The following is an 11,837-nucleotide window of genomic DNA, read 5'->3' on the forward strand; positions in this document are numbered from 1 at the left end:
GGCACCAGGGGGGTGCTGCTAAAGAAAAAAAGAAAAAGACTTTTAAACCTCCCTGTCATATGACCACCTAGCCACGCCCACCTAGTCATGCCTACAGAACTGGTAGAAAAAAAAATGAATCCGACCACTGCATAAAGCACCCTTGTCTTCCTGCTATGTTAGGCTGAATAGATGTAAAAGGAGAGAGGTGATTGTTGGGTATATGGATACACCAACTAGGTTTGGGTGAATAAATGTATAAACCTAGGTTTAAGTGTTTGTAGCTTTAAGCACCAAACTGCAATGTAATTAGATAATTAAGGGTGCGGTTGCAAGCAGCAATAAAAGGCAGTGAGAGTAACGTAACCCTTCCTGGTCGCTGGTCCTGGTCTTCTCTGCTGTCAGCTGCCTGCTGTTTACTGCTGTATGAGACGTCTGCTTGTTGGCTACTGTGCTCGATACCGTTTCTACTGAACAAAAGGACTGTTTACTTGGTTAGCTGATATCCTGTGAATACTCAGCGTTGTCTTCGAGAGAAAGGTATCGGAAGGAGAAGATTTACAAGCAGATAAAGACATTGTACTGACTAGTTAATGGACTAGGTTACTGGATGGATATATTGGATAATGACATATGGACTAAATGACACTGCTTAAACTCTGAATGAATTAAATTACTATTTAAAACTACAAACAGTGTTTTTGTCTCCAGTGTGTGTATACTCTTGGGCCCAGCCTCTCTCTCATTTGGCTGCCTGGCTTGACTGCTGCTGTGCACTCTGCTTGGGGGTTTGTCCCCAAACACTAACAGTGATCCTTCAAATAACCTGGCCCCCAAGCCATGTAGGGCTTTAAAGGTGGTAACCAGTACCTTGAATTGCACCTGGAAGAAAATTGGCAACCAGTGCAGTTCTATGCAAGCTGCTGCATTTTGAACCAAATGAAGCTACATTATGATTGCCAACTCTAAAACGACTATAGAAATTGGGGTAACTGCCAGAATCCTGACAATTATATTACAATCAACTGAAGCATTATTATCATCTCATTATAACCAACTGAAGCTTATTATTATTATTACTAGAGGTAGATGACAAGCATCTGACCAACCAGTCATCACAAATCAAACCTGACTTAATTGCACGCACTTATTGCTTAGAATTTGCAGGATAAGATAAGGGTATTTGGATGTTTGTACAGAAAGTGTTCAGAAGCAAATTCGTGGAAGATCAAATAAAGTTTGGTTAGGGACACAAAGTTATAATAGCATTAAATTTCCCCTTGAGTGTAAACAACTTGAGTATTGTTCCAGTTTTCATCAGCATTTTGAATGCTGGAGTATGTTGGCACACCTATGGGATTAATAGCACTTGCTTTCTATCTGAATGAGGTATTCAAGGGTTAATTGATTTTTGTAAACATGACTCCCAAGAGTTTTACTAACCACTGTTTTGGAATATCCAAAGATTGCTTCCAAGAATCTAAATGAGGCTCTGTGCTGAGCATGGCACCTGCAATATAGCTCTGCGGAAAACTAGGCCGTGTTCTGCTAAAGTCTTCTTTTACAGGTCTTTTTTTTCTGCAGATAAAACCCTGGGCTGTATAACACGGGTAAATAAGTACATAAATTTCTTCAAAAGATAAAGGCATGCCAAGGATAATTATAAATTATAATCTGAACACACCCACAATATTGTATTTGTATTTTTGGCAAATTCTGGGTAATTTCAAGACAAATTCTGGTGTGAAAAGAGGCATATAAACATCCCACCCTTCATGCTATCTATCTCCTTGGTATCCTCAGGATGAAACCTTATCCCAGATAATATCACAAGACTTTATATTTTATATAATCTCCAAAGATCCTGCTCATGTGAGTCTGAATATGAGTGACTTTGAAGGGTTGTATTAATGAAATATTGCCCTCAAATCTCCTGATAGTCTGTGGGAAGATCTTACTGACTCTAGCTACCCAACAGGAAAGAATCATTCTACACAATCTCTTTTGTCATTTTATTTGCTCAATTGTCCCCTTAGAATCAGCAAACAGGATTTTGAGGACAATCTCATCAAGCACTCTAGACATATCATGCTCTGCAATTTTATCAGACACACAAACGGGATTACCTACTAGAGCTTGGAAATTCACTTAGATCCACAAGACTTAATGAGTCTTTTTACCCTACAAGGTTTTGAAATAGGGACTAGCCTCTGGTGAATGGGGGAGTGATCTGACCATGGCAAAGAATTTCTCCATTTTGAGATTGCAAACCAATTGAAGACAAGGCAAAGTTTTGTGCCTGTTGTGAAATGAATTGCAGATTGCCTGCAATAAGCTCATGATTGCAAGGAAGGCCATGAATATTGAGATCTACTGAAGCAGCATTTCAAAGCATAGAAATTGAAATCTGCTAGCAGTATAAGTTGGGGTATGCCAAATGTAGCTTTATCATGAATTCCAAGAGCTCAAGACTCTGCCCTACAGCAAGAAAGGCAATATACAAGCAGTACTCCTAGCTCAATATTATATATAGGCACTGAGAAGCCTATGACACCAGCCTATGATTTAGGACTCCAAATCACCACTGATCTATCTGGGGACTATTGTTCCAATTTCTGTATAGTAAATACTCACGTCCTCTAGTTACCTGATTCAAAACTTTTAAGTGCATGGTAACAATCTTTTTTTTGAAAATTTTATTTGGGTTTTCACACAAAAAAAATAATACAAATAAAACATCTTTTTTAAAAATAGTATGGTCCCGGGTTATTACCTCTTCATACAGACACAAACTCAATTTCATGCTCATTTTTGTGTTCTATTCCATATCTTATTACTGTTTTAGATTTTCTACATAGTTTTCCCCCTCTTTTAATTTTCTCAACTTTATTTTGATTATCTCATCTCAATTCAAATCATTATATTTATACTTTTGTCTGTCCTGTTTCAATTTCGTATTATCTTTCCTCATTAAACAAATTTCCCCCTAGTATCCTAATGGGAGTATGACACCTTTATATCTTTTAATTTTATCAATTCAACTCTTATTTAAGCTTCAATGTATACCTTTAAGATTATAACATTCAATATAATACATAACTTCCAATTGAACTCTGCTTGGTACATTCTTAAAATACACAGTATATTCTTAAAAAAAGATTTTATTATATATATATATATATATATATATATATATATATATATATATATATATATATATATATATATATATATATATATATATATATATCATTCAGCTTTGTTCGGGTATTTTCCCACGTCATTGTAGTTGTGCTTTTAAAGTTGTAGCAACGTTTCGGCAGAATCTCATCTGCCATCATCAGGCTTCTGTATAGTGTTCATCTGTGAGTCAGGCTTTTACAGTAGTTTCAGATTTAAATTTGGGGCAGCCTATTGCTGTGCCAGAATGGTTTTTTCTTCATCCTGATTGGTTGGGAGTCTTGGTCTGTGTTTATTGGTCTTGGAGTTTGCTGTGTTCTGCTTGATTGGTGTTTCTAATATCTTCTGTCTGCTTTTTGGCTCTTTTTGTATCTTGATTGGCTGGCAACATTGTGTTACTTTATTGGAGGCCTTTAGTGCAGCTTGGCTCCGGGTAAATGGACGGCTATCATTAGTTAGGAAGCTAGGTTTCATCTGGGTGCCTGGTTGGGGTGTGTTTGAGCTGGAGGTATCAGGGGGGATCTGTTTGTGCCCAGGTGTTTGCCTGGCTTGTGGTGTGGAGATTTTTTTTGTTTGTGAGTGCAGACTTCCAAATGATTGACAGTCTGGTGGAATCATCTCTTCTGTTCATGCTTTCTGGTCTTTTTTTCAATCTCTATGGCTGCTTTGATGATTCTGTGGCTGGGGTTTTCTATGGTGGCTAGGGTTTTGGTGCCACTGAAGTTGATGCTATGACCTGTGGCTTCCATGTGTTGGACTAGTGAGGAAGTGTGTTCCAGCTTTTTGACTGCATTTTTGTGTTCATCCAGGCAGTCAAAAAGCTGGAACACACTTCCTCAGATGAACACTATACAGAAGCCTGATGATGGCAGATGAGATTCTGCCGAAACGTTGCTACAACTTTAAAAGCACAACTACAATGATGTGGGAAAATACCCGAACAAGCTGAAAGCTGAATGCCACGAAAACTTAAGAATATGATATATATATATATATATATATATATATATATATATATATATATATGTATGTATGTTTTCTGAGGTTCTCGCGGGTATTTGTATGTGGATCTTTGGTTATTCCGGTTTTCTCCCGCATAAGAATGGAAGTATCTAGGCAGCGTTTCAATGAAGTCTCATTCATCATCTTCAGGCTTGTGTCTTCGGCTCTGTGCTTCTCAGAGTGATGTGAGCTTGCAGCTGCTTCTTCCTTTTAACTGCTAGTGGGGGTGTGACTTGATTGGGTGGGGGCTTGGCTGTGTTCTGATTGGTTGGGGGGGCTGGCCGTGTTCTGATTGGCTGGAGGCGTGTTCTGTTCAGGTGGGGGCTTGGTTGTGCTCAGGTTAGTCTTAGTTGCTGGGGGATTTGAGCTGGTGAGCTGTGATGCTGCTGTTTGGCTCTTGTTGTTTCTCATAGTTCCAGATCTCCATTTTTAAGAGTTGAAATATGAAGCCAAAAGAACCTCTCCCTTCTTGTGCATCTTCTTTGTACTTTTTAAGTTCCATTTTCAGTTCTTCTAAGAGTGATACCATTTTAAAGACTTTTAAACAACCACCCGGTTAATTTTAGTCATTTAAATGCAATAACCAAAAATCCAAAGATCACCAAGTAATCCAAATAATCCAAAGCTGTTTCTTCTTGCTTCTTTTTTCCACTTTCTCTTCCTGGGGTTCTATTATTTTGTTGCCAAGTTTCAGTTAAAATGTATCTTTTAGGAATCTTGTTGAGGTTTCACTGTAAATTCCTTTTAGTTCCAGGCAGTCTCCTCCATTTTTCCAGATCCTGCCCTTTTATTCTTTTTCTCTCCTTTCCTGCTTTTAAAAGCTTTTAAGTATCCATAAATCTTTATTATCCCTTTGACATTTTATTTTCAGCTTAAATGCCTATTGATGTCAAAGTGGATTTTTTTTTCCAATTTCTTGCTTAAGTCTCTTAGCTGTCAGTATAGGGAAGGGAAGAAAAAAAAAACCAAATCCTTTCCCTTCCCTCTCTCCTTCGCTGCTTCAAAATCTTCTTTGGGAACAATGTTAATTTATTTATAGTTTAAATTCCAGGGTACCTTATGTTGTTGCTTTTACAGTTTAACCCAGTCAACCAAAACTTTCTCTTCTTATCTTCCTCCTGCACATTCTTTTTCGGTCGAGTTCTTCTTTGAGGTGGCCATTTCTGACCACCACTGCAACTGCCTTCAGGAAAGGGAGTGATGGCCAGCTGAGGAGGAGAGATGCAGCTATCCTCAACCCTGCTGGCAGTCTCCCCCCTCTTTACCACCTCTATGGGGTGGCTTAGCCCTAAAACCAGCCAGCTTGGGGCGCTCCAGCGGCGAGCACAGATCGAAACAGCGCACGATCGCGGTTTTGGTCTGTTGGTGAAGGAATTTGAACCAGAAGTCTCGTCAACAATCTTATCATCAATCCTTCTTGCTGATGTTGCCAGAAATTTATGCCGAGACTTTTTATATTTACTGTCTCTCTGCCTGCAAAATTTATGCCTTTATCACCATCTATATTTATATACAATCCCTATGTGTCACTCATGTGTCCCATCTGAAACTTCCTTAAAGATAGGAGTTACTACCCCATGGTCACTCAATTTGAGCCTCTTTATAGCCAAAGAGTCATTGAAACTCATTTTCCCCCTTTGACACTAACACAATTATTACTCTACAATTGGCTCTGGTGACTATTCTAAACTAATATTAAGGTGTATTTTTTTTCAACTAAAAGTAACTGACAGTTTATATATCAACACATTTTCACAATGATGTTATATATCTAGGCCTAACAGGGTCTGTGACAGCATCAAAATTCAGAATAAGATTTTATTATAGTAGTCAATTCTTTGGATTAATCCACACACAAGCTGAAACTTTAAAAAACTTGGGAATAGACTTTTTTTCTCTGCAGGCATGAGAAAAATCTAGCTGTACCTTATTTACTAGAACTTTTGGATGATTCCTCATCCTAAAGATTCAATTTACACAAATGTATTTGCCTTGATTGCTGTATTCTCAGGCCATTTACAAATATAAACTCTCCATTTTAAAAAATAAGTTATTATTTAAATAATAAATAAAAATAAGTGGGTGAGGGTTTTGGGGTAACAATGTACTTTTCAGATAAATTCACTTTCAGAATCTTTTTAATGTAAATGCAAAGTTTGTTTCTCTAGATCTGTACAATGCCCATAAAGAATCCCAGAGAGATAACCAATAAGCATTCATTGTAGATGCATTTTCTAGATGCATTTTTGCCTCTTGATAAGAACTGAGATACTGTCAAAGATATTGTTGCATCATCTCTCTCTCTCTCTCTCTCTCTCTCTCTCTCCCTCCCTCCCTCTTTCTCTCTCTCTCTCTCTAATATGTGTATGTATGTATGTGTGTGTGTGTGTGTATGTATATATATATATATATATATATATGTATATTCTTAAGTTTTCACGGGTATTTATATGTATGGTATTCTACTCTGTTTGGGTATTTTCCCACATCATTATAGTTGTGCTTTTATAATGACGTGAGAAAATACCCGAACAGAGCAGAATATCATACATACATACATACACACATACATACATACATACATACATACATACACACCTTATGCCACTAGACTTGAAATTTTAGACCTAGACAACCTAGAACTACGCCGCCTTTGGTTCGATCTAAGTATGGTACATAAAATTATATATTGCAATGTCCTACCTGTTAATGAATACTTCAGCTTCAACCACAACAATACAAGAGCACACAATAGATACAAACTCAAGGTAAACCGCACTAAATTTGATTGCAGGAAATACGACTTCAGCAACAGAGTGGTCAATGTCTGGAAAGTCTACCTGACTCTGTGGTTTCTTCTCCAAATCCCAAAAACTTTAACCTTAGACTGTCTACTATTGACCTCATCCCTTTCCTGAAAGATCTGTAGGGGGTGTGCATAAGCACGTCAGAAAGATGTGCATCAAATTTTTGCTTACTTTTCAAAGGTTCATTGAATCCTAATCAGATAAGACAGCTCTGGTCTTTGAAATGGGAATCCATGATCTGTTCTGCTACATTATACAAATAGCTGCAGCTTAATTTATCCCCACAGGGCAATTCAGTGAGAAAGACTGCAATAGGACTGCCTTGTATGGTATACCAATTTAGTCTAAGAAGCAGCAACTCCAAATCCTGGGTTTTAGCAGCATGGAGAGGAATTTCTTGCAGCAACAGACAAAACAGTGCCAAATGAAAAGCATAAAGAGGTAAAGCCATGGAACAGTGAAGCTATTTGCTTTGAGAAATCTGTTATGATAAATCATTGGCCGGCAAGTTAAATTCCCAAGACTTGATATGCAGAAAAAGTTTGCTAAGACAACCTTTCCTGACATACAGGACAGGAACCCCAATTGGGACTGGCAACTCATTTGTTAGGTGAAGTGATTACTAAATGAAACCGCAGCTGTGCTTATGATCTTCAACTTTCTTTGCTTTACAGACCTGTGAACATCGTAAAAGTGAGGATTGGTTTGTAAAGTTATTTTTTCATCACCATAACTAAAAGTTGTCGTGCTGGCTGGGGAATTCAGGAATTGAAGTCCACAAGTCTTAAAGTCGCCAAGGTTGGCCACCCCTGCTCTAGAGCAAGTACATGGAACCCAAAGGAAAAGATTTGTTTTCTGTGAAGAGGAGGGAAAGGCCACTTAAAAAAAAAATTAATAGGTGCTTATGTCACAATTTAGACGAAAGAGATCTTTCTTATGTCAGAATTGATGCCTTTATTGACTCAAAGTCATTGACTTTGTCAAGAACCTTGGAGTACTCATCTCTAATGATCTAAGTGCTAGAGCCCACTGTAACTACATAGCCAAAAAGGCATTAAGAGCAGTCTGGAACCCATATCATGTATCTGATATTAACACAATTGGAAAAGTCCAGAAATATTTCACAAGAAGAGTTCTCCACTCCTCTACTCGTTGCAGAATACCTTATGCCACCAGACTTGAAACTCTAGACCTAGAAAACCTAGAACTACGCCTCCTCCGGTCCGATCTAAATATAGTATATAAAATCATGCATTGCAATGTCCTACCTGTCAATGTCACACCAAACTTGATTGCAGGAAATACAACTTCAGCAACAGAGTGGTCAATGTTTGGAATACTCTATCTGACTCTGTGGTTTCTTCCCCAAACCCCAAAAACTGTAACCTTAGACTGTCTACTATTGACCTCATCCCCTTCCTAAGAGGCTTGTAGGGGCATGCATAAGCGCACCAATCGTACCTACCGTCTCTGTCCTATTGTTTCTTTTTATTTTTCTTATAAGTATCTATCTCATGTATTCAAAACCATGTTTATTCTTATACCTGTATCTTGTCAGCGATTGACAAATCAAATAAATACTAAAAAAATACATTCAAGCCCCAGGATGAGGAATAGTGCCAAAATATTTCTTCCCCATTTCTATACTAGGTTGAACCATTGGAAATCCACAGGAAACACTTATATTGCAAGACCCCATTCTTCCCTTAAAAGTTCAAAGCCAATCCTTCCTACATATTGTTTTGTATCGTCCTCCAAAAAGTATGAACCATGACAAAAGTTGGCAAAAGTCGTCACCCTCCCTAGCAATCCCTTGTGTTTCTTTCATTTACTTCTCCAGCTACTTATCCACATCAGTGAATATTTACAGTAATATTATTCCAGGCAGTATAGCATTAGAAAAACAACAAGTGTTAAAGTTACTCATTGTATCTTTCTTGGGAAAGCTTCTAGTATTTAGTGTGTTCGTTAAGCATTATTGCACAGAATGCTACAACTTTCCACTTGAGGGTGCTTATTACGGCAGATACACAGACATACAAACACATCCTTTATATTTTTTATAAATAACTCAAGGGGACAAACATATCTAATACTCCTTCCCTTCCTCCTCTTATTTTCCTCATAACAACCACCCTTGTGAGGTGAGTTCAACTGAGAGAAAGTAACTGGCCCAAAGTCACCCAGCCAGCTTTCATGCCTGAGGAGAGACTAGAACTCAATCAAGACTAGAACTCAATCTCCTAGTTTCTCTAGCTTGGTGCCTTAACCAGAAATTCAAACTGGTTCTTAATTATTAAACAAAATGAAAATACTTAGCCAGTGTGTTACCTTATGATAATCATCAAGCAGTGTGCACATTTGCTGTAAGCAAAGCAAGCAGCACCATCTAGTGTTCAGGCAAGGGGATCTGTAAAGGGGAAGTGAAAAGGCAAAATTCCTAGATAGTAACTAGGCAAATAGGATGGTTTGGAGAATAAGCTCTCGTGGAAAGTTTAACTGGATATCCCAAAAGCCTGAACAGGATACTTGCATGCTCATACAAAAACTCTAGACTGTTCTGTCATTATTCTGTCATTCCATCCCAATATACTAAAACAGAAGAATTATTAACCACTACCCAGTTTTGACTTATTTATTTTATTTATTTTATTTATTTGTCAAGCAAGTATTAGATAACAGGTATAAGTATAAACATGGTTATGAATACATGAAATGGATACAAATAAAAAGAAATATTAGGAAGGGACAGTAGGCACACTGGTGTGCTTATGCACGCCCCCTGCATTTTTAGACACTTCATGTAAAGTTTGGAAGAAGCCTGTTGAAGGCTACTCAAATTGGCTCCCTTCACTACTTGATCCCCATATGCACCCGTCTTTCAATACAAAATCATATGAGCAAGGAGCAGGGCTGTATCAGTAGTAGTTTCTGAAAAAAAGATAATTCTGGTCTGAGGTGCCAATTTTAGGCACCTTGCTTTAAGGCACTTGAAGAAAACAAAAATGTTGCTGTACAAAGAAAGGCAACTAGGATGAGCAGGAGATAACAAACTAAATCTTACAGTGAGAAACTAAGAAAGTTAAGTAAATTTGATGCTGTATTGTGAAAGTGCTAAGAAAATATATAGAATAATGATCTGAACTTACAGGAAGCTAGACTTCAGTTCTGTATCAGTTACATATCTAGCTATTCATCCCGTCAGAGCAGATAAGGTGGACATGCTCTAATGTTCCTTCCCTTAAACATTGACATCTTGTAGATCCTTGGAAGTGTGCCTTTTCCATTGCAGTCCCTACCTTATGGAACACCCTCCCTCCCGATATTTGGTAGGCCCCTGTCCATCTTTCAGAGAGCACTTAAAGACTGGTTCTTTCCCTAGAAGTTAGGATACAGAGAGGCCAGAGTGAGATGAGACTGTGGAATAAGAAAAACTGTAGGTATGGCTCCAGGTTTTTCTGGTTTTAGTTTTATTGTTGTTGGTTTTATACTGTTTTTATTGGTTGCAAGTTGCCCAGAGTTGTTGTAAAATGGACAGTTATGTAAATTTAAAAAAATGAAATGAAATGAAAAAACTCATTTACTTTCAATACACAAGCAGAAAAAAGCTTATTCTACTACATATTGTTTTGCTTTAATTTTCCTCTTATATCTAGTTTATTACTTTGCTTTCTTTTAATATGTAGATTTTAATTATTTCAGGTGGGAATATGGTAGATATTGCTTACATTTATCATTTGTACTATAGATGTATATATGTGCTCTAGATACTGCATATACCAATCCCCATACAAGTTGCTATAGATGTGCAAAGCTCACCAATCAGAATCATTTCATTCCCCATCTGGATTATGTTATCTTCCTCCATTGCCCAACCATCCATGCCATTCTAGGGATAGTTGGGCAATTTCTGATAGTAAATTCTAATTCCTCCAAATTAGAAGTGATTTGACATTTCTAGTGGAAAACCAGGCATATTTCATTCAAGATTCCCTGAATGAATTCTGAGGATTTCTGGAGCACATCGATTCAAAAAGGGAACCAAACAGGTTCAGAACATTCTGTTTCTGAATTAGTAAGTTTTGCACATGTGTGGAAATGGCACTGCTCCAATTCAAAATCTTAACATTTATTCCCACAATTTTCTGTTCCTTAGCTACTTACCAATCTTTAAGATGACTTTTGACATGACTAAATTTGCAGGCAACATAGCAAAACATATTTGAAATTGCAAGTAAATAATATTAACTAATACTATATAATTAGTTGGATTCTCAAAAATCTGGGAATTTAGCAAGATATTGTGGAAAATATCCTCAATGTATATTTCTGCAACGTACTTCTCAGTATCTGATCATTTAAATTGATTTTAAAAAGTTAAATAGGCAATAGTGAGTAGAACATTAAATTGGTGTATTGTTCCCTGGATTTCCATGAACCCTTTTCTAGACACTGATATTAAATACATTTCATATAAGTAGAAATAATCAGTTCTATTTTTATTATATGCAGCATTTTTACATTAGATATTTCAGAATATTCAAATGAATACCATCTAGACTCTGTTTTCCATATTAGGTAAGGGCAAAGCATATTTTGGAAAAAAATGTTCTGCTTCTCTTCTAAACCAGTGGTCGCTAACTGGTGGACCACAGCCCACTGGTGGTTCGCGAGAAAATTTTGGTGGTCCGCAGAGAAATATCATCCCCAGAGAACCTCCCAAAGCAATTTAATCCGGGATTTAAAATTGAGTTTGGTGGTTCCTGAGGTAGAAAAGGTTGGTGACTCCTGCTCTAAACCATGACATGTTGATTATTCCAAGGTGCCTTACAAGGTTTTCTTAGAACTGAACCAGATTGTAATGTTTAA

At 37.3% G+C, this 11,837-nt stretch overlaps 2 long non-coding RNA genes across 2 annotated transcripts in view; both read right to left on the reverse strand.

Annotated features, from left to right (window-relative positions):
• The window catches only part of LOC148126837 (uncharacterized), a 59,948-nt gene extending 52,888 nt beyond the window's left edge, over positions 1-7,060 (reverse strand). The window contains exon 1 of the long non-coding RNA XR_015741622.1: positions 6,865-7,060. This is a non-coding gene — a long non-coding RNA (uncharacterized LOC148126837). The remainder of the gene's footprint in view (positions 1-6,864) is intronic.
• A 4,394-nt stretch (positions 7,061-11,454) lies between these two features.
• LOC148126838 (uncharacterized) overlaps positions 11,455-11,837 on the reverse strand; it is a 185,219-nt gene continuing 184,836 nt past the window's right edge. Inside the window, exon 2 of the long non-coding RNA XR_015741626.1 lies at positions 11,455-11,684. This is a non-coding gene — a long non-coding RNA (uncharacterized LOC148126838). The remainder of the gene's footprint in view (positions 11,685-11,837) is intronic.

This window comes from Pseudonaja textilis, chromosome 2 (genome assembly GCF_049901715.1).
Source record: "Pseudonaja textilis isolate UNSWEBS1 chromosome 2, rPseTex1.2, whole genome shotgun sequence".
NCBI lineage: Eukaryota > Metazoa > Chordata > Lepidosauria > Squamata > Elapidae > Pseudonaja > Pseudonaja textilis.